General features: G+C 43.5%; 1 long non-coding RNA gene across 1 annotated transcript; it reads right to left on the bottom strand.

Annotated features, from left to right (window-relative positions):
* LOC115617167 lies at positions 1-20,171 on the bottom strand. Its single transcript, XR_003994525.1, has 2 exons — positions 19,987-20,171; positions 1-97 (listed from the first exon to the last, which is right to left on the bottom strand). It is a non-coding gene; the product is annotated as an uncharacterized LOC115617167 (long non-coding RNA).
* Between the last annotated feature and the right edge of the window lie 3,577 nt (positions 20,172-23,748).

The raw sequence follows: 23,748 nt of genomic DNA, 5'->3' as shown, positions 1-23,748 counted from the left end.
TTTCAACTCAGATTGAATTTTACTTTCTATTTGTAGGACACTTACTTACTTCTTGAACAGACATTTTTCTTGTCTTTCGTTCAGCATGTTGGTAAACCTGTAGAAGAAAAAGCCATTTTAGACCACTGAGGTGTGATGTGTTGAGCGTGTCTCAAAGAACGGTTTCTCTTTACTTCAGACCATTTCTGTCCATTTATTTTCCTTTCCTTTTTTAACAGAACTATTCACTCAATTCAGTGCACCTTTGTTGCTGTTTTAGTCCAGACATGAAAGCCCATTTTCCCAGCAAAATTACCACTTTAGATCAACCCCTAAAAACTAATACTACCCCCCAAACCGTTGTGACATCTTTGGGACCAATATGTAAAAAATATCCTATGGCAGCTAAGAATTAATATTATTATTGGTCTCTGTTATCATGAGAAAAGTATGATCCAGACAAGCATCTAATAGCCGCTTGTGCACACCAAAAGTAAGATGAAAAACCTCAGCAAGTTCAAAGTTTGTAGTCCAATTATGTTCTGTCTTGCGGGCGCTCTATAGGAGGCGAAAGTAATGTCCCTCAAACCATTCCGTATCATTGCAATAGCTAACAAATTTTTGGCACTCCAGCAAGGAGTTCAAAGAAAGAGCATCATCAGCTCGAATAATTACTGCCCATATTAAGTGTTTTAATATTGCAGATGGATGTAAAAGGCAAAGGACAATGGCTTAAACACAAAGAGCCTAGCAAAGTACAACCTGGGGAAGGCCACAGATATCCAACACTTTGTCCTTTTCCCTGTTCTGTTCTCTGCAATATTAAACCACTTAATCTGTAATTGCCCAAGCTTATGATGCCTTTGCTTTGAACTTTCTGTAAGAGTGCCATAGGATTTGTCAGATGTTTCTAAAACAAAGTCTACCAGGAGGCTGAAAGGTCTCTTAGTAGCTATGACAATGGTTTAATGGAATATAATTTCCACTAAAGGGAACTAATTTAATATTTTCACATATCGTGTAAGCAAGGCACCAGATGAAAGCAATGAAAATTGTAGCAAGAGGCAATCAAGATGAACAGGACTGTAAAATCACCAATGTGCTCTAAACTTCTTGCTGGAACTCAGTTTTGATATTGGTGAGCACAGCCCAGCTTGAAAAGCCACACCAGTCTCAGAGCCTGCCACAACTGGGTTTCAAAATGGCCATGCCAGTGATCTCCCAGATGACACGCAGGAAATCACTTCTTCCCGTCCATGCTTTCTTCATATGGTTTGGCTTGTCTTATCATTCAAAGCTAAAAACTCTTTTCTACCGTGGACAGTCACACACATTGCAGAGTGACTGTGATAAAGACATCCTTGAGATGGTGCTTTGGATTACTGTGAATACGCAGATTAAACATGCAGGGTAGAGTAATACAGGCTGTCTGAGGTCCCCCAGGTATGACCAAGTCTCACAATTCTTCCTCAATGCACAGTGAGGAGAATCCTGAGGTATAGTCCTCTTGTGGATGTTCCACATTTCCTTTTATTCCTGTCCAGAGCTCTTTGACCATGTGCTTCTGTCAGGCAGCATCCAGCCTCCTTCCCAGCAGTGAATGCATTTCAGACAGGGCAGTGAAGCACCTTCCATGAGCATAGGAGTAGATACTGGGTTGTCTGAAACAAGGTCCACCAAGAGGATGTGGCATTTGTCCAGCAAAAGAGGATGGGTGATGTAGATATTCATTATCGCCTACTCCTATGCGCTTACAAGCATATGCTTGAAGGGTCCTCACTTAAACTTGTACAGGAAGCAGGTATGATGAAAATGAGTTTTCCAGTCAGATAATTTGTCACAACCAGAGATTTATTGGTGGTGTGCCTTGTGGCTTGGGTTTCCTGTGCTCAGGCAATAACAGTCCTGCCACCAAGAGAAAAACTTGTTATTCCCCTGTTATTTTGCCCTATTTATTCCTTGGTTGTGGTGGCATATGTTGCTTCCTCTTGTGTGAAATGTTTTCTACTCTCAGATCGTTTCTCTGAAAAGGAAATCTTCCCTGTGGCATCTCTCAGGAGCATTTGCAAAAGTTCACATGGTTTCAGAAGTCTGGAGTGCAGAACTATTTCGTATGATTTGGCTGCCCAACTAAATAATTGCTTTTCGGCATTCTGCAGATGTCCCACTCCTGTTCTTTGAAGGAAATATGCTGAATTATTGAAATAAAATAGAGTCAGGATTATGAAAGGAAGTACCACCTTATGATTAAAGCATTAACCTTGATTTCAGAAGACATACATTCAGTTTCTGAGTCCGCTGCAGAGGAGCCTTAGGCTTATCACAAAAGCTGAGGTCCATTTTTGTCTAACCAAAACTACACAAAAGTTTTAGAATAAGGAAGTTGCATAGGCTCCTGCTACAGCGAGTGGAGTGCAGGAGGGATCTCGAAAGAGAGCTTCACCCCACCCCATGATACATGACTACATTCAATGATTCACACTCTGGAGGTGTTTCTCTGCTTCATTTTAACAGGGATCCAAATGACAAACTTGGCCTAGATACCTTTTAGATGGCTAAAATTAGGTGGGATGGCTTTGTGTCACTCTGTACCTCAGTTTCCCACATGTACAGAGCTGGTGGCAACACTTCCTACCTCTGGCTGTTTGAATGTACTGGATTCTAAACTCTTTAAGTAATAGCAAAATATGGCCTGATTTCAGCTAAGTCTTAGTAATATAGTTCTATTAATAATACCAATACGTGTTTGGGATTCCAGCAACTACAGCCTCTGAACTCCACAAACATAGCATAAAATCAAGGAGAGGTTACAGAAACAGGGTTTGCTTGATTAAAAATGTTAAGAGAAATGGGTGGGAAATTATCTGGCTCCATTCATTAAACATCTGAAGTAGCTCGGGGAAGCTGGATGAAATTAAAAGAAATTATTAAAAAGTAAGCACAGATATAGCTTTTAGAACTGAATATATGTGCAATAACTCATAACTAGAGCAGGTTGAGAAATGTTCTGCTGGATTACTTTTCTTCCTGACAAAAAATGACATTTTATTGAAATCAACTTATGCTGAGGAACATGTCAATTGAAGTGATTTTTTTTTGTCCTAAGAAATAAAACCGAAATGAAATGTTCCCAATAAGGTTCAACTCTATCAGAACAGAATGTTTCAGATTTTTGGAGGTTGAAATGGCTCCATTAAAAATATTTCATGCAGATCAGTAATGCTTCAAATATCAACACTGGAAGAAAGTACTTGGCATTGATAAAAAAATAACCACACTGAATAACCACAAATTATGGTTTTTAGGAGACTTCTTTTGGAAGAATTTCCTTTCTTCCTCTTAAAAAAACCCAAAACCAACCCAATCTGAAAGGGTAGAACTCAAATAGTGTTCAAATTGCTTCTCCTCCTCTGCATGAAGCATTTAACTCAAAGCAGATATATCTTCATTTTTATATGTCACCCACTGTTTTAATAGATGGGTAAGAGAAACAAAACAAAACCTTGTATCACCAGCATTTCTGTTGATATGTTATTAACAAAACAGTGACTGAAGATCACAGCTGCCATTGACATATTAGGCTACAGGAGCCACCTTCAGAGGCAGAAAGATGATTGTTGCAGTTCCTTTAGGGAAGAGTCTCTCAGCTTCCTTCTCAGAAGCAAATAACTGTTCAGTCCTCTCCTTCGTGGTGTCCTATTTAATGTACCTGATTACTTCAGAATCCTTTTTGTTAACAACTGTGTAGCACATTGGACTCCCAATGACTACTGCCCTTCCCTACTTGGCAATTCATAGAATCATAGAATAGTTAGGGTTGGAAAGGACCTTAAGATCATCTAGGTCCAACCCCCTGCCACGGGCAGGGACACCACACACTAAACCATGTAACCCAAGACTCCATCAGCCTGGCCTTGAACACTGCCAGGGATGGAGCATTCACAGCTTCCTTGGGCAACCCATTCCAGTGCCTCACCACCCTCACAGTAAAGAACTTCTTCCTTTTACCTAACCTAAACTTCCCCTGTTTAAGTTCAAACCATTACCCCTTGTCCTATCACTACAGTCTCTAATGAGGATCAGTCTGGTTTTCCTCTGTAGGCACAGTATTCCCCTAGGTTTCTAATTCACATTCTCCTTGGTGAAAGCTCTGCAGCACTCAAGCAAGAGAGCGCTCAGATGGCTCCTCAACTCCATGTTTGACAGACTCCAAAGACTCATCTCATCAGCCGTTAATCTCCCACAATCCTCTAAGCTTTATCTGTTAAGACTGAAGCAAGCAGTGCAGCTTTGCCATACTTTAGACTTGTTATTAGTTTTCATCATTTTTCTCCAAAGAATAGAAGACTAAATCAATCTCCCATCCTTAATATTGTTGATAATCGTTTTGAAATATTTAAAGCTTCACTTCTGAAAGCTTCACTGAAATAACCACCTCATCTCTCCCCTGGTACCTCCTCGGCTCTTATTTTGGTCTTCCCTTTTCCCTTGTCAGACTTTCCCAGACTGTTCAATTGTCTCGTGACTAAAGACAATCCTTTCTACTCCTGCTTTCCATCAACATTCCCTTTTTATTATTACATTTTTCCATCTGGATTTTCAAACTTCACTTACCATCCCACAGCTGACTTCTGAGACTCTGTGGTCTTTGGGTACTTGCTGACTACAGTAGGTGCCTACTGCTATAATTACCACAAGTCAAATCTCTTCTCACCTAGACATTCCTGCATCAAATCCTGTAAAATTAGAAATGTCTCCCATATTGCAGAGATTCCAAGTTATTCCAAGGACCAGACTTGCAGCAGGTCCAGACCCATAAGAGATATAAAATTAAACCAGCTGTGACTTTGGCAGCACTGCAACCACCCTGTTATTACCTACAGTTAACTTACGCTTAATATTTGCTTGCTGTTATATCTATGTAGGTTAAAACTCAACCTGCTACATCCATCCAAAGGTGTTAAGCCACATTTACTTTCGTGATAAAAGAAGCTCTCACAAAATTGAGCTGGTTTGACTGGCCTGCAGGACTGAAAATAGCGTCTAGACAAGCTCTAATGTGGTTGCAGCAAGTATTCAATGCAACTGGACAGTGTTTACCTCCGATGTTTATTTTTCCCTGATGGGAATAACTGTGCAAGATAGGGAGCTAAGTCCCATGACACCATATCCCTGGTACAATGATACATTGAACTCTCATGTGAAGGAATAAGAACTAAAATTGTTCAGCGGGTATGCAGGCCCCGCAACTCTGTGTAGCATTCGCCTGCTTATGGAGATCAAGGCAAGCAGAAAACAGCAAGATATTTAACAGAGGAGTCTCTGCATCCCAGTGCATACTAATTAGGCACTAGACATAGATACATCAGGGGAAGCAGAGGGAGGAAGGAGGGGGGAAAAAAATCTGTTGGCAAGACAATGTTGCATTTCAATCTTTCACCTTCACTGGGTAATGGGATGTGATGGAACATTAAAACAAACAAACAGCTTTTGGTGTTTACAAGAAATGTTTAAATGGGGCATCACGAGCCAGAGGTGCTCCACACAACATCTGGAGCACTGGAAAACAATGCGATTACGCAGATGAGTCACATTCATTAGGCTATAAAATCTCCAGTAATGGATGTACGAAAGGGACTTTCATGTAGATTGTCATCTATAGCCAAAAAAAACCCCCCAAGCCCCTAGATAATAAACTTGGCGGTTCCTTCCCTGCCCACCCCTTTTTTCTCCTCCCCTTCGGAATGAGATTCCCAGTGTAATTACAAAGCTTCGTGCTTGCAGCTCAAAACCCATATCTGAGGCACAGGCACAGATCCATGTATGGGCTTTAGCTGTGAAGAAGGGAAGTGAGGACATGCCTGTGGGTGTAGCACTGCTCAACAGTCACTGGAACAAGACGTTCAGCATCTTCCTCTTCCCTATACACGCAGCATCAGCAGTGGCATGGGATACTTCTTGGCCATATACCCCCCTCCAGATGATCTCAGTGACAATGTAGACATCTTTTAGGAAGGAAAAGACACAACTTCAAAGGTCAACAAAGAGTCAGACATTTCAGTCATGGCCACAGGATTGTTATCATAGTACTAGTGGAGAAAAGATTCCCTTAACTTGTTCTAGCAATCTTAGTAAGATTTCTTTGAACAGGTCCCCTAAATGTCTGGGCTGCCTCCCTCAGAGCTTGGCCCCAGACACGTCTCTCTAACCAGCAAGTCAATAATGGCAGAATTTCCCCCAAAGCAAGGTTAGTAATAGCTTTGACAGATGTTTCAAGATCTTTTATCACATTAGAATTATTGGGTGTTGTCAGCTAAACTGAAGAGCATCACAGCCCCCCCTTTTCAGCTCATTCTTGAACACAGATGTTTTAAAATAACCCACTTGTGGGTTTTGTCTGTTGCTGCTGCCTGTGTAACATATCATCACTTCTTGAAAGTCCGCATTACTTGGACGACCTGTTTTTCTAAAGGCCCATTTGTGGAGTTGGCACCTTTATTTCTCATTTCCAGTAGATCTATTTCCCTCTGGACCACGTATGTCTGGGGAGATCTCATTCAAGGACAATTGGGCTTCAAATTGGGAAATCAAACTGCTAAATCCCTTAGTCATCTTTGAAAATCCCATCCTTGAAGCTTAAGTCAGATGAGAACTTCATCTGCGTTCTGTAATTTGCTGGTTTTCAACTCCATTTCTGAAAGGATTTTTTCTTTTCTCATGGGCAGAGGACTGTGACCTTCATAGAGAAATGAAATCAGTTCAACAGAATAAACAATAATTACATTTCCATAGGAAAATATATTTTCTATTTTCTGTTTCTGACTGAGGGTTAAATAAATAAATCACTGTAACTTCTTTATTTTCTTTGCCTTTTGAGGGAAAAAACAGTTACCTGAGCTGTTTACATTTAACTCCCATCACATATTCTATTTGCTCATTTTTGGCCCTGTGTCTGAAGCAGCACTTGGGAAATTAGGAACTTGGGGATCCTTCCCCAGCTTTGTCCCTCACTGGTCCCATCTCACATCACCGCTTTGCTTCTCACCACTTCAGCCTCCCTATCTATAAAACACCAAGATGCTGTTAGCATGCATTAATTCATATTTGTAAAGTGCTTTGACATCTTCACATAAGAACAAAGCCTTCTGATCAGAGAGAGAATGCAAATGGCACATATGTTACTTGTACATAAAGGCTTAAGAGGTCTGTTCAGTGCTGGGTCTGTGATCCCCGGCAGCACAGTGTGATGTGTCAGGGCTCAGAGTAGAGATCTCTAGCCAAGCTCTGCAGACTGGGTGGAGGCGCCTGCAAAACTATCCTGCATCAGCACTTGAAGACTGTAAGAAATAAAGCATCTCATTTTTAAATGGGGGCTAATCAAGGCACACAGCAATTTAAGGGGAAAGCGAGCTGGAAAGAGGCTGGTCTTGTGCTGTGAGTATTTCTGAGATTATAGGGATGAAAAGTGGTATCTTTCAGTGTGAATGAGGATGGAAATTTTAGCCTGACTGTGAACGGGGAAGGAGAATGGGTCAGATTGTTTCAGAACCATGTATTTGTTTTGCTCTTCCCACAGCTGCTCACTAGAGCTTCAAACTGGAAGAAATGAGAATATCATTTTGCTCACAAAGTACCTAACTGGGACGCTTCAGACAATTTCAAATGTTAGGGACAGTTATATTTTTAGTATCAGTGAATTGAAAACCTTGTCAAAATGGCTATCTTCCTGGGGAATAAAAACACAGCAGTGTAAACAAATCGGAATGCTCTCAGGTTAGCTCTTACCTGCATGTATTCATACAGCCCTTATATAGCACTATGTTTCCCCAAACCCATACCTGCCATTCCCTATGGAGTGTTAACACGTTCCTCACAGAGCAGCACTTGGAGGGATTAAGAAGGTCCTTTCCCACATCATGTACATATCCAAAATGAATCGAAAGCTTCTTTTTGACAGGAGATCCCTGCACGTGTGTGCGCATCTCTTTCCAGCCTGGCAGCAAGCACAAGCTCCCAAACCACCTGGGCTTTCAGCTGCTAGTGTGCAATGGCCCCAGGAAAAAGACCTACATCCTCTTCACTGACCACAAAGTCACCACAGACCAATGGGAGAGAAGATGGGTCTCTATTTGAGGCAGGTCTTTCCTAAATATGAGTATCAGAGGCTGCTATTAGTAGTGGGTACCAGGGAGAGAGACTCCAGCCTCCATAGGACAAAGGCTTATATTCACCCAGACATCAGCTTGCCACAGCCTCAGCCCAACAATGTCACAGTGCTCCCCAGGATAACAGACTTGATGGATTTCACACTCTAAGGCTTTTGCTTTGAAAGAGCCCCAGCTTTTATCTTAGCAAAGTACAGCTTTGTAACCTAAAAATAGTCTGCCCAAGCTCCTTCCATCGGAACAGCAGAAGATGAGCTGGCAACTCTCAATTTTTGGTGCTTCTCTATCAGAAAGATGAAACATTTTTCCTGTAATCCTCCAAAATGGAATGTTTAGGGTTTTGGAGGTTACTGGAAAATTCCCTGGCAGCTGGTCAAATATGTGATCCCATTAGACCTTCTTTGATGAGGAAGTGTAGCTTGACTCAGAGGGAAAATGAGGAGGGGAGGAGATGTCAAGGGAAAAAGAGAAGCAGAGAGAGAACAGGAAGGGAAAAAACCTTCAGGAACCAAGAAATTTAATCTCCCAGTCTGTCTCTTCCTTTCACAGAGGAAGACAAGAAATTGCATCCAACAACTCACATAAGTGCCCAAACTTTGATTATGAATGAGCAAAAAAGCAGCTTTGCTCTTTCTGTGTAAGGGAATGAGATTACGGGGATACCTTTTTGGTTCTCTGAGAGGCCAGGGAAGGCCAAGCATTGCTTCTTTCCCACTGGCGGACCTTATGGTATGAAGTGTGAGAAAGCACCTTGCAACCTGGGATGCCTCCTGGATCCCAAGCTCTGTGCTAAGCGCTTGGCAGCTCACTTAGCACCACATGCTGCAGTGTGCAGCCTGAGTCAGAGCAACTCTTTCTGTTAGCAAGAGAGAAGTCCAAGGAATCATGTTTTACACGCTCCATTGTGAATCTGTGAATGGCTTTGCAGTACATAATGCACCAGCTTTGTTCAAGGCATCCACAAACATCGCCACATCCTGATACCACCACTTTAAACCTGGATAGAGAGGAAGGTTCACGTGCTGTGCAGCAAAGAATTGAATCTGAACCAAAGCAATAGGCTGCACTGGCCCCATGTGCAGGAGACCTGTCATGGGCATGCACAATGGTTCCTATCCGTCAGATGTCTGTGTGTCTGTGTTCCCCACAAGTCCAGCATGCTACAGTTAAGTTAAGATGCAGAATTTCAGCAGCTGCCTTATTTTGTTTTTTGGCATCAGACTTACAAGCAAGAAATTAAATTCTTAGCATTACTATTAGAGTGACAAGACATCAAGACTCCTTCCAGCATCATTTTTTACCTAAATGGACACTCATTCTCTGCTCTCTTATATTAATGAGGAATCATTTGTCAGTAGAAGTAGGCAATGTCGTTTCAGATAAAGTCCAAACATATTCCCACCCCTCCCACCTCCCTGAGGGTGATGCTCTGACTTGCTGTCGTGCAATGAGGCTACCACCAATCACACCCATCCCCACCACTCTCAGCATAGTAGACCCCTTCCAAACCTGCCAGCACAACTGCAACTGTTTCCTAAACTGGTTTCTTCAAACTGGGGCAGGATGGAAAGACCTCCTACCAAAATGGGCTTCAATCTTTGGGTTCTGAGAAGCAACGAAGTATTTTTTTCTGCACTGTGTATGATCATCAGTCATAAAAGCCCAGCAGAGCAAAATCTACCTCCCTGCTGCATGCTTCCTGCTCTGACATCCTCAGGTAAGCAACACTAAGCCAGATATATCCCTCCAAACAGAATTTTGGGAAAATGGGGCAGATGGGATGCCAGCTCATGCTCCCATCACAATGGCAGCTCCACAGTGTTATAGGGAATCAAAAGCACTATACGCTTGTATTAATTAGCAGCAAAAGCTGCTACAATTCTGAACACCCAGAAGGAGCGGATCTGATGAGCAAGTGCAGGCTGCTTCTGCATAATCTCTTTTTAGATCAGAACCCCAATTTAACTTGGAGCCAACGGGGTACTTCATAACAGCACCAGCCCGCACGGGTTGAACTGTGCCAGTGACATGAGGAATGCGTAAACCACTGCAAATATATCCCCAGCTTTGGGAACAGTGTGTCATTCCAAGTGGCAAGCCCTGTTCAGCATGGATTTACGACCCCCGTGAAGGCATGCACTGCCATCTGCTCCATCCAAGCCCCGCCAAGCAGCCTGCATGAGATGTGCAGACGTGGTCTCTCCATTTGAGCCTCCCAGAGTTCTCGGAAGCCTTTGCACAGGGCAGGATGCTCTGGTTGGTAAGCTCAGCAGCTGCAGGTTAAAAAAGGATATTAAAGTGGGTTATCTCTTGTGTTAAAAGAGGACGGGTGTTTCCTAGGAGGAAAAGGGCTAAGCACAAGACTGAAAATAGCCATGTTTTCTCAAGTTTCTGAAAGTCTATCTGCATGTGAGTTCCTACATTCACATAAGCACTTGTCTGTGTAAATAAGACTTTATCTCTATGTATGTGCCTGCTCCTCCTAAGGGATGGAGTTTTAATGGCCAGATTTAAAATACACTATTTTCCCTAACTGAAGGCACCCAGTTTGGGGTGCCTTATTCACACCCTACCACACTTGCACCCTATCACACTTATTCACACCCTATCACACTCAAGTCTATAAATAACAGTATCACCATGGCAGGAAATCTCTTCTAATTAGCACCCCAGACACAGTCTCCTGGCTTGCTTCCACTCCTTCCCGTTGGCACAGAGCTGGTGTCTCTTTTATTTTTGCCTTGCAACATTCCCTTAAAGACCCATTGATGTCTTGTTGAGATCATTTGCAAGCAGGAGAAGGAAAAAAAGGAAAGGCATCCAGAGGAAAGTGTCAGATGTTAGTAGGAGATATATCATGGGCCTTCCTTCCCCTGACCCACTACTGAGCAATGCTACAAAAACAGGCTCTCAAAAACATCAGGTTCTTCGCTGTTACAGCTAGAAATGACCTCTTAGATCACACAGCCCAGCTCCCTATCTCTCATGATGACTCCCTGGTGTACACTTTATGCTGTTTTGTCCAGCCTAATTATCCATCTCTTCTGTTAATGGGATGGAGCACCAAACTTTTCTGAATGCCACCATCTTTCAGGGATGTTGTATTGTTCTTCTCTTCCTGGTGGTTTATATGGTTGAATTACAAGACTACATAATTTCAGGCTTTGACACTTTAAGCCTTTAAATGCAAGAAGTATTCTTTTGGTCTCAGACCTCAGTGCAACATGCAAACTGTAGCTTGAATTTGGAGATTTTTATATGCTGATGTAAAAGTAGACCTTTTGGAACAGATTGAATGAAGTGTTCAGGAAAAGATTTTGCTGTTCTGTGGTTTGAATTTGAGGTTGAAGGTTTCTCTATCTCATGAACACACAAAACACACATTAACTTGTGTGTCTACAAATACAAACTTACACATGCACATATATATCGGTATTGCAGATGTACCTATTTATTCACACACACCTTGTTATCTGTACATATGTGAGCATGCACAAGGGCATGAATATATTCAGTGGCACCAATCTCAGCTGCCATACCCCAGCCTGGCAAGCAGGTTGGTTTTTCTCTTTCCGTTTCCTCTGTGCCCAGCAGCCCAAGCCTGGCTGAATGTCATGTCACAGCTAAGCCTTCATAGTAATTCCAGTCTAATCTAAACTCCTATGCTGTCCTCCTTGTGCACGGAGTGCCTCCTGCCCAGGCTTTACCGTGCTACATCTGGCACATACCTCTTATTTCTAGACGGATTTCCAAATAAAAGGAGGGTTGCGTCTCCTATCTCAGAATGTCTTTTTGTCAGAGGTGTCAAGGGTATGGGTTTTGGTGTGTTTCATGAAAATAAGTCATTAGGTAAAGGAGTGCTGTTAATGAACCTCAGCCCTTGATTAGCCAGCAGAGCATGCTCACAGATCAGGGATGCTGCAAATGTGCCCATCACAGAAAAAGGTTCAGAAGTGAGTCCAAGAGATAAATCTCTTGGAACCAGGCTCCCTTCAGCCTCACAGAGTCACCTCTGGCATCTCCCACCAGTCCGACAAGCTCAGCTCACCCTGTGCTGTTAGCGAACACCTCTCACACTTGTAGTGAGGAAGACACTCATTCTCAGCTCTGGTTGCTCGCAGGTCTCAGAGAAGATCCTCTGCCCCTGTCATCCCCACTCTCACTTTCCAGGAGACACGTGCTTTTACCTTGTGTCAGGAAGTTCCCCACAGTCCCCCTTTTGCTCAGCTTCCTTCCTGGCCCACATGCATCTGCTTCAGCATCTGTGTCAGGGCTTTGCTATAATTACGGTCTCCTCTGCTTCCACCCCCAGTGTCTTTCCAAAACTCCTCGCTTCAGACATTCATGTAAATGTGCTTCGCAGTCACACGGTGTTTCAAATTAAACTTAGAAATGTTTCTTTTCAGCCTTTTAACTAGTTCCTGCAAGAGTCACATCGCAGAGCTGGGGATTGCACTGTGGTTTCAGGGAGCCCTCTGGCAGGAAAAGGCAGGTCACACATTTCCCAGGAGGGGAGGAGGACTCTGCTGTCCATTCTCGGGACTCTCCTTTCACCCAGGAATCCATCAGTTCTTGACTCAAGTGTCTGTCCTGCCACACAGGTAAACGGCTGAGCTCTTCCCTTTGCAGCAGCTCTACTTCTGTGGTAGAAAGGATGCCAATAGCCTCATGTCTAAGTCCTTTCTTTGTATCCATAACAAAGAAGAACTTTGGGGTTTTACTTAACTGCCTCTTTAAGACACAGGAAATGACCATAAGTGCAAAACCTTCATCAACTTGCACACTTCCTGGGGAAAGAAAACAGAGAAACAGTCTCAGTAACAGGCAAAGGTAGGGAAAAGCCACCACTTTATGCCCCAATTGCTCTCCTAACACCTCTGAGACCTCCACAACTGAAACTGCCCAGGGGCAGTTGGACCAGTCAGTGCCTTTTCCTCTGCCATTATCATCATGCTGGTGGCTTTCACCCATCGCTGCCAGGAGATGTCACTTCCAAACTGAAACCACCAGAAAACCTCAAGCTGTTGCCCACCTGCAGCAGACAAGATTGTGCTCACACAGCAGTGAAAATGAGACACGCAGCACCTAGCAGGGACTCCCAGGCAGCAGGCAGGGCTTGCTCTGCCTGCGGGGCTGCTTATCCCGATTGCATGTGCCAGCTCTCCTAGCTGGTCCTCCTCCATCCCTGGCTGAGGCAGCAGGAAGCATGTGCTGAGTCTGCTTCACCTGGGAATTACACTTTGCATATCTTACATCTATCAGTGTAAAAATAGGATGTATGAATAAAGGGTGTTAAAATTGCCACCTCAGTCTGATTTCTCATGCTCTGTAATATAACATATGGCAGTGACTGAACTCCCAGGGAGAACTTGGGAAGCAAGCAGAGACAAATAAGCTACTTAACCATTTCAGTGCCCTGAGCATGCTCTCAAGTTCTCCATGATGTGTTGGTGTGGGCTGAGATGAGTATGCACAAGAGGAAATGCAGGCAACACCACCAGTCTCATCTGCACATCGGGCACGGGACTGAGTGCAGTGCTCTGACCCCGGCAAGCTGAGTTACAGGTACCAGGCTGATTGCAAGAGCAGAATGCAGTGTCACCTAATTTACACTCCATCACAGGTTGGTGGCTTTTGCAATTGAGAGCTGCCCCCTCCAGAGTGCAAAAGGTGTCAGCAAGCCTGCTCTGCACATTGCCTGTAACATGGAGAGGGTTAAAAGGAACAGTTGTGCCATCAGCTTTGCAATAATGAATCTCATCAGAAAGGGTTAGGACAAGGCAAACATTGCTGCTATTTGACTTGCAGCTGCAAATTTGGGATGAACCTGCCAAAACCCTTCCTGCAAAGAGCAAACAATGACAAAAGAGTGTCTTGGTATGTGGATGGAGTCTGTTAGCAGAGGTGCTGGGCCAGAAGGACCCTGATTTTCCAGCTGGACGAGTTGCAGCCACTGATTTCTACAGGAAGGGCTAGAACAGTGAGACACCACATCCCTAAACACTGCTTAATGCAAAGGTGTAAGAGAAAGAGGAGAGGACATAGTTGCTCAGACTCAATCAAATCAGGATCATATATCTTAAAGCAGTGTTTGATGGAAAAAAGATAATGAATGGGTCAACTTTCAACAGCACAGTGCCCCCCAACCACAAGCTGGCTCATCCCATGGGTGCTGCAGTGAAGGAAACAGCACCGCTGATACGATACTCCACATAAAATAGATTTGGCTACAGCTTGTTGTCATCCAGCAACGTAAGTGGGCTGGAGACATAGACCACATGCTGAATACCCACAGGCGCCTTCAACACACTGGGCATAGCTGGGATCCTGCACATAAGCATCCAGGGGTGTACTCACTGCTGTTCATGGTGAATCTGTCAAACGGGAGGATGAATGGAGAGAAGACCCATGAGCAGTGTTCATGGACCTTGCCTGTGTGAATGAATTTGTTCCTGCAATCAGATCAGAAGGAAGAAGAGGGGATCAAGGACTTTGGCCCAGCATCACGTTCCAGCAATCTGGCTTATGGGCTTTTTAATTTCCCTTTCTTTTTCCCCACCCTGTGTTTGAGTTTTGCCTTGTCAGGTTTAATCGAGAGTGTTTGTAATGCAGGTAGCAAATTGATTTTTGAAAGTACTCTGTCCCTATTCAGTCCACGTTACTGTGGATCCTTGCATTAATTATGCACTGGTATTGATGTTTTTGTCAGACAAGGTCTAATGTCACTCTATTCAGAACTTGCTTCTTCCTTGTTAAAAATGTTTCAGAATATGGCCTTGGGAAAGATAGTGCGTGTCACTCTCAGGATCAAAGATAACCTGGCAAGGAAATACTCGATTAGTACTGAAATTCATGTACCTTCTCTCTCTGCTCTACCATCTTTCCTAGAAGGAGCATGGCAAAGGTTGGTAAGAGGAGAGATGGACCAGAGGATCCTATGAGGAGAAATGAGCTGTCAGCACTGTTCAAGCTAATAGGAAGGGACAACAGTTTTAGGAAGCACATTGTAAATGGAGACAAGTAAAAGCAGTAGTTCACACTTCATGGTCTGTGTAACCATGTCCTGGCTGCAAAGCTAGCTTTCATTGAGTTGGTAGGAATTGGGATTCCTGTCCAAGGGCTGCAGGTTATCTCCCACATCGTAGGGAAGAACTAGGTGTGTGGCAGTGCTGTTGGAAGCCATCTGGGATTTTGCATGCGTCTCAAACTCAGTGCAAGTCAACAATATGATGTACTTGTGGAAAAAAGAAGGAGCCAGATCTCATTTTGGAATAGTATTCGCAAGAGTGTCAGATGAAAGGCACAGGAGGTAATTATTCCGCTCTATTTGCTGCTGGTCAGATCTCAGCTGGAATATTGTGCACACTTCTGGGCACCAACCCACAAGAAAGATGTAGACAAACTGGAATGAGTCCAGAAGAGAACAACAAGAATGATTAGATGTTTTGAAAATGTGATTTAAGAAAGACTGAAAGAATTGGGTTTGTTCAGGCCAAGAATGAGAAGACTAAATTAGGAACATGATAACAGTCTTTCAATATAGAAGACGTCATTAGAAAGACGTTGTTCAGTTTTACATACTGGGGAAGGATAATAACAAATCAAATTAAGTTCAGATGAGGGGAAAGTGTTACAATTTCGAAGACAGTAAAGTAATCAAGCAAGTATCTAAGTTGGTCAAGAAGGTTTTTAAGCACCGGATAAATATCCACCATGAGTACCCATAGTATGCTTGAAGTTGCCTCCATTAAATGGATAAAAAGGATTAATTTATCTAAGTTTCCTTCACCCCATATTTCTCAGTCTTGATAATTTGATTCCTGGTTAGTTTGACGTGTTCTGGTGTGATTCTCAAAATCATTTCAGGACAGCTACATCTATTGCTCTCAGATGGCATTTGCATACTGTGAGCCACCTTGTATAACCCAATGTCAATAGTCACTGATCCCTTACATCTGAGTCGGGTTCAGAGAATAGGCTCAGACATGAAGAGTAGTTCATTTATTTAAACTATGAATCAGGTTTTGTCAACTGTTAGTTTTCCAGGTCTCCATAAGTGGGATAAACCCAGTTCATAGCGGCAGGTCAAAACAGTGCCACGGAATGTATTTATTACTTATTAGAGTTGGAAGCTTGTTGCACTTTTTATCTGCTGAAGTAGCCATAAAAATCCTGGTTTAATAACCACATACCTGCATAATAAACACATTTGCAGAAGCCTCCTCTGGAAGGTGGCAAGTTGCAGAACATTTTAAGACTCTTTGTTACACTTGCATTTCCCAAGGAGCTTAGGCACCTGCCTCAGCATCCACTATCAAGACCCCCAGCCCTGTATGTAGGCCTTCCTGTCAATGAAATCTCATTAGCATCATTTTGCCAAATTAAATGGATTAAACTTGGGGAGCAGCTGGAGCACAGAGCAGTCACATGGACCGCTGCCTTAGGTTAGACTGAAATTAGCTAGCTTCAGGCTCTCTGTTGCATTTGACATTGCGCGCAGTAGCCAAGCAGTGCAGTGGCTTTGCTTCTGCTTCACAAAGTACAGCTACGTCCATCGTAAGGCAAGTCGTCTTGGTGATGGTCATGCATGGCAAAGATACAGAGCATAGGTGCCTTTTTGGACACATCTTGAATGCCTTTTCATGGGCAAAATTTTCCCAGCAATTACAAGAGTCCTTTTTTCATCAGGTCCGTATAGGCACATTACTGCTTTGCTTGGCTAGAAATGTGTAGCAAGTATTCCCATCAAAGCTTCATCTCTCCCAGCTAGCTCAGCTGTTCCAGGTGAGAAGTATTAAAACTTTAATGTTTGAAGGACTCCAGGGCCTGAATTACACAGAACGAATAAACATTCTTTTTCATGAGACCATGGGTTTGAGCTGATAAATAATACTCTTTTGCCATGTCTGCAGACAATTCCAGACTGTGATACAAAGCCGAGGATAGAGGAGTGGGAAGGGAGGGGGAAAGGCAAGGGGAGATGGGGAATATCTCCATTAATCCATCGGAGTAAAGGGCAGAGAAAGAAAATAGAGCCCCTAGAATTAGCACAAAGGCTCAAAGGGACATGTTTAGATGGCCTAAATTCTACCTAAATCTCTAAGTCCCTAAGCCTAATATTTCCCTGTAGAGTAGGGATATGCGAAGGCCTAGAACAGCCAATAAGAAATTCATGATGGCTCAGGTGGAATTCAGGCCACCTAAATATACACAAAACTCTTCATAAAGATGGCCTTGATCCTAAATGGACATCCCCCTCACCTTTTTGCTCTAGGAGGCAGTGAGCCCATGCCATCTCTGCCGTCTCTTGGAAAAGAGTTTGTTGGGAGCACTATAAGAGGTAAATCATCAATCCTTTGCTCATGCAACATTTCTCTGGGACAGGGAAAGATGTTGGTCTTAGGAATTTATGGCCATTGTTTCCCTAACTAGCTCCAAGTCCAGACACCCTCTCCTGTTTCAATCTGGGTATTCCCAACCTTTAGATACACGTCTTCTACAATTGTGATTCAGTATTAAGATTGAAAAATTGGATTTAGATGCAAACTTCCAGAAGTCATTCTGATCTGGAAGTCCTGGGTGGCTCCATCTCTATCCTTAATAAGCAGCCCCTCCATGTACTGACAATGGTCCACCACCTAGACAAAACTGTCACAGTGGAAACATGGGAGGTTGTAACTCAAGTGAAAGGAGACACTTTCTGTAGCAGAGGAAAAGGTAAAGAAAATGGGAAAGCTCTTGTAGACTGAGCTTTCAGAGTGTCTTCTGGGGCCTGCATTTTACCCAGTCTTTGCCTGAGCTCTGCAGAAAGAGCCCAGCCTGTAGTAAATAATTTCTCGCTGCAAGCACAAGGATCACGGTCTGGCCGTTAGTAAGAAATCATCAGTAGGCTGCTTTCCAGCTTTCTTCCGTTGCATCAGGGAATAAGTAGAGAGAAAATGTTGCTGAAATTAATACAAAGACACTCCTCTTCCCCTGGGGACATCTTCATTGCTTCCTATTCACTCGACTTTGCGGACAAAGAGTGCGAAATTGAATTCAAGAGTCCACGCTGCAACACAAGGGCAGGGAAGCTGTGTTAGGGGAGCATTAAGAGATAAATCTCTTTCCTTTTTTTGTTATTTTTTAATGTAGAGTCTTTCCCTTCAAACTGTTCCTAATCCCTTGACTTTCTCTTCATGAATAGATTGAATTTTTCACTATGACATTGCCTAAAGACAATGAGGGATTTCACAACAAATGATTTATGTACTGGAATCTAGAGAGATTTTTGCTCATAAAAACCACTCCAGCCATTTATCTTGATCTCCTGATATATCAGAGCCGTAGCCGTATGTCTCTAAATTAACTGCAGATTAAACAATTCAAGCTGGTTGAAAAGTGTAAATGCAAGAGAAAAAGCTCAGAGAAGAAGTTCAATCAATTTCCATGATTGGATTCTTATCAAGACAAAAATGTGAGCAGTTTCCATTGGCCATTTCAGGATAAACAAGCCAGGAGGTAAATAGACTCCAGGCATCTGTGAAGCTTTAGCTCGTGTGCAAGGGAGTAGGTTTAAAGAAAGCAAACAAGCTTGAGTTTCCGTTGGGGTAGGCGTCTGTGTCGCCAAGCAAAGTTAGTTTGCAGAATGTCTGGGGGGATGTTTTTAACTCCCTGACAATTGCTAGAAGATACAAAAAGGAATGACTGCAGCAATAGAGAAGCATGAAACACAAAACAAGAAACCAGAAAAGAAACAAATCCAGGAGCACTGCACAGAAGAGGAAACAGTGTGCAGTGTACTCCAACTCCCTAGGAAAAGAGAGGGGGGGAAAAGGCTTTTTTCTGCAGATCTTCAAACAAGCTTTCTAGGCATCCAGGGGCAAAGAGAATGCAGCTCAGCTCAGTTTGCCCTTTTAGCTCCACAGTTTTGAGTTTGTCTATGTACAACTTCTTTCACTCATTTATATTCAACATGCAGCAAACGCCTTCATGCTCGTGGGTCCAGTGCATAATTCTGTTTACACCCATGTAAACCCACACTACTGCCATTAGTTTGGTTTTCCTCTGACAACAGAACATCAACCTGTGCTCCCCCTTGCCAGTCACTGCTGCTTTTGTTAAGGTGTTGTCTAGACACAGGGCAAGGCAGGGAAGCCTCAACACAATGAATGCATCTGAACCACTCACAGCCTTTCAGCTTTGTCAACTTTTTTACCCTATTAAACTCTGATATCAGCATCAGGAGAGATGTGGCCTCTGCTCTGTTCAGATTCACAGGCAGTGCTCTTTAAAGCACGGTTTTGCAGAGGAGGGAGTGCAGTGACTGATTTTTCTTTGCTTAGGTGCATGAGGGCTGCAGCCTGATCTGGCTCAATCAAGTTCAGCTAATTTGGAAATGATGAGTAAGATGGAGCAAGCTGCAAGACAGTGTAAGCAGGTCTCAAAGTGGGAATTAAGGTACATAACTAATAGAGGCATGTAGTCCATGCCAATATGGTGTGAAGGTTGAAAGGGACTCTGACACCACGTACAAGGAGAAACATAATTGGAAGACAACTGTAAGGCAAAAAGACTGCCTTTTATGCCACGTTTCTCACCTGCCTCCTGCCTTTCAAGTCACTGGTGTTTTGCACACAACTTCTACATCCCTCCAGGAGGTGATGAGCACCAGAGATCCAGTTTCTCTGTGTGCTTGCAGGTTTGAGCTGATTAGTGGGAAAGCACACCAGTGCCCTCCGCAGGAGAGCTCTACCTGGCAAGGACCATGGGGTCAACCAGGTGACACTACAATATCCAAACCTATGGCAATAGGGTTGCATTCCTGGTGAATTTGTACCTGTGAAATTGGACTTTTTCTTACCAGGGCCAGGCAAGGAGCATGGCTGGAGCCAGGTCTTTGGTTCTGAATTCCAGTCCAGTTCATCTGCAAGTGGATGTGATGCACAGCAGGACAATCATGACGTACCAAAAAGTTCAGCCTTTCTCCACAGGCAAATATCCATCCTATATTACATACTGATACCTCCGCCCAGGCAAATCTTCCACTCCTGAGAGCACCTGAAGGAGTTTGGCAAGTATAAGATCATAAGACAGTAGAGGCAGAAATGAACGCGGAGTTTAGAAAGGCACCAAAAGGAAGGCAATGCCTCACTAGGAGACGTTATTATCCCCTCGCTTCTCTAGTAGTCTTCTGGTTTATCAGCAAGGAGAAAGTCTGCCTCATTGCTAGCAGGACTGCAGCAGAGTGAAAGCAGCTGCAGGGGTGGGACACCGTAAAAGGGATGAGCTTTAGGTGGTCAAGGTTTGCACTAAGCATTGCAAGCAGGGGTGGGATTAGGTCTGGTGACTGGCTGGGAAGGGGATTGCTTTCTCTGCAGAAAACACTGGGTTTATAACTTCAGTCCAGTTGTTCTTCTGCTTTATGTATGGCTTTAAGGAGGTGACATAGCTTTCATTTGGTATCACATTAAAGCTTAGCTAAAAGTGGTTTGATGCCTCCCAGCTGGAGAACTTTTTTCTGTCATTGCAGTAATGAGGAGAGCCAGAAGACTTGGGCTGATGAGGTTTCTTATTCATCAGCACACTGTCACCACACTGGCTGAGTCTAACTGGGACAGACTCCAGCATAAAGTCTCAGTCATGCCACTGTTCATTTGGGCTCTAATATGAATCCAGCAAGTTGCTGACTTCCAGGTAAAACATTGCAAAAGCTGGATCTCTACCCAAGTGCAAAGATACCGAGGGAATTGAGAGGTTTCTGGGCAGCCTAGAAGGTAGAAAGGAACATCCCTGTCTAGCAGGAGGATTTTCTAGGCATTTAAGGTTTTCAAATAGGATCAAACTAACAGCACCACAGAAAGAACAGCAGTAACAAAGGAGAGTTTATTTAAGCATCAGCAAAATAAGCAGTGCTGAGGTTCTGGAAAGGTTTCCCTTAAGTTCCTTCTCCTGTAATCTGCAAAACATTATTGCAATTGTCACATTTATTTAAAAAAACACCAGGTTCTGTTTACACTTTAAAATATGCAGCTTTTTTTCTTACAAAAATAAAGGTGTATGCTCCAGGTGTCTGACTAACATAAATGGGAAGAGCATGAACCTTGCCCATTAGCAAGCAGTTTTACTGCAAACACAAGGAGCGCATTACAGGAGCTTCAAGTAATTCCATGCTAAGGCTATACTGAGGAGGAAGAAGACAGAGATTATTTGCAGGACTGGGGTTTAGCTCAGAGAAGCATGAACTCAGGTGAGACTGAGCCAGATTGATGAACAAGACCTGATGGTAGCAGAGCAACAAACTACTCTCTGAGGCTGTGCTATGCATTGCCTTATGGTGACTTGATTTAATAGGACAGTTTAAGGTTTTTTTCTGAGAAAAGCCCAGAGCCTAGCCCAGAAGGAAAAAATATAATGAAACAATGGAAAACCTAGTTTGTAGTTCAGTTTTTTTTTTTCCCTTTGTGCCAGAAAATACAACCAAAACCAACACCATAGCAGGATCTGGCTGGAAACTGCCCAGTGCTACCCAGGGAGCATCCCACATGCTGCAGTGTCTCTGCTGCCATCCTGGTCATGGGTTTGGATATAACCAGTGGGGCAGTTCTGGGGCTGCACCAGGATCAGTCAGGATGACTGTGGGCTGAAAGAAGGTCTCCTGTATCCTATTCAGTCTCTCTTATTATCAGAGTTTCTATAAAACTATAAGCAGCTCAGGGGAAATCTCACCATTGCATTTAACAAAAGTTTTTGGATTGCATCCTGCTCAAGCCCTGCTGGTGCTTTTTGCTGAAGAAGAGGGTTCAGCACTGCATCCCCCCAGGCAGTTCAGGGGTCCAATCTGCAGAGCTGGATGCTTCCCCCAGCCCGGAGGGGAATGGTTCCTGGAAGTGCTATGAGCAAGGGCTTCCCATCTGCCTGTGAGCTCATGGAAAGGCTCCTTGGCAAGGAGGTTGCATATCTGGCACAAACGTTGTTCTGCATCTCCTGCAGATGACATAACCACACAGAGGTGAGAGGCTTGTCTCCCCTCACCTTTCCAGATCCTGTTGCAATGAATATTCATCTGGCTGATGTGAGGCTTCACTGAGCAGCCATGCCAGGGAGAGCAGGAATGGACTTCAAGGCACCTGTAGGCTGGATGCATCTCCTCTCCCCAGGAATTCATTTACGGAATAAGCAGAGGCCTCTTTCGAGGCCTGTGTTCCACTAAGTGAATATATAATGATGCAGTCTATACATTTATACATCATCTCCTGCAAACAGGGGCCTATTTAGGACAAGATCAGACTATGCTTCTCCCGGCAGGGGTTGCATTAGCAATTCATTTCATAGCATATAAAAGCAGTGTACGGAGAAAATCATCCACAGCCTGAATAAAACACTGGAGGAGAAGCCAGGAACCAAGGGACGAAAAGGGTGAATCCTTTGAAAGGAAAGTAAAAAAGAGAAGAGAAAATGCAGCTTCTCTAGAAGGCAGAAATCTCCTGGAAAAGTAATCAGAGAGATAGGAAATCCAAGCTGTTTATTATTCTGGATTGATAGAAGGAGAGGAAAAGGGGGAATAAGGCATATATTTCCTCTCAAGATTGATAGAAATAGGACTAGGGAACTCAAAGAATGCATGAAAAGGGACAAAAATGTTATCAGAGACACATACAAATGCATATGTGTGCATGTGCACACACAGCCTGGAGGTGATCAGAAGAACGTGAAGTAAAATAAAAGGATTTAGAAGTCCAGGGATCCTGCCTGGAAAAAACATTTTCTGCCTCCAGGATACACAGACTGGAAGATGATAAATTAGGGAAAGGGGAAATGGGATGGTAGAATATGGGAAAGAAGGAGGGAGAGATAATGAACAAAGTGTAGGAAAGGCGAAGTGAGGACCTGTTTATTCTAATAGTCCAGACCTCTCCAAGGTGCATGTGGGATCACTCAGCCATCAAAAGATGTAGCTTTCTGAGACAGAATGAAGCACATGCCCCCAGCATCATTTGGCTTTTTCTCAATTTAATGGCTCTGTTTACATGAGGGCCAGCAGTTTCAGATGTAAGAGCTCTGTGAGTTTACATTTGTGGCTAGCTGACAAAAGAGAGAACAAAGGTCCCAGTGAGGGTTGGGATGCTCCATAAACTTCTAACAGAAACCTCTCTGAAATAAAAGGCAGCACTAAAGCAGCCTAAAATCACTGGTGACCTTCCCTAAATTCCCCCTTCCCCCTATTTCTCTACTCTCCAAAAGAACTTAGCCCTGCACACCCAAAACACCACACCAGGCCTCTCCAAAGAACTTTTAACTTCTGGTTATGGAGGCATCTGATGCTGCCTCTGTGCCATTTGTCAATACCAGTGATTAGCAATATGTGTACACAACCCTTCTTGTATACAAAGTCATTGAGAAACATTGAAAGCAAATCACACCCCCCTCAAGCCTCCTCTTCTTCAAAGTGCGCCTCTTCAAAAGTACCTGTTAGAATCACTTAGCAAATGATGCTCTCACAGATTTTCTTTTCTTTCGGCTAGTTGAGTCTCATCTGCTTGTGGGGGCTTGAAGCACTTTGTAGGTGTCAGCTTTAACTACTCTCCCCCCTCAAGTAGCCCACACTTTAAATATGTGTAATGAA

Source organism: Strigops habroptila, chromosome 15 (genome assembly GCF_004027225.2).
Source record: "Strigops habroptila isolate Jane chromosome 15, bStrHab1.2.pri, whole genome shotgun sequence".
In the NCBI taxonomy this organism is placed as follows: Eukaryota; Metazoa; Chordata; class Aves; order Psittaciformes; family Psittacidae; genus Strigops; species Strigops habroptila.
Note: the sequence above shows the minus strand (reverse complement) of the source record. Positions and strands in the feature narration are given on the sequence as shown.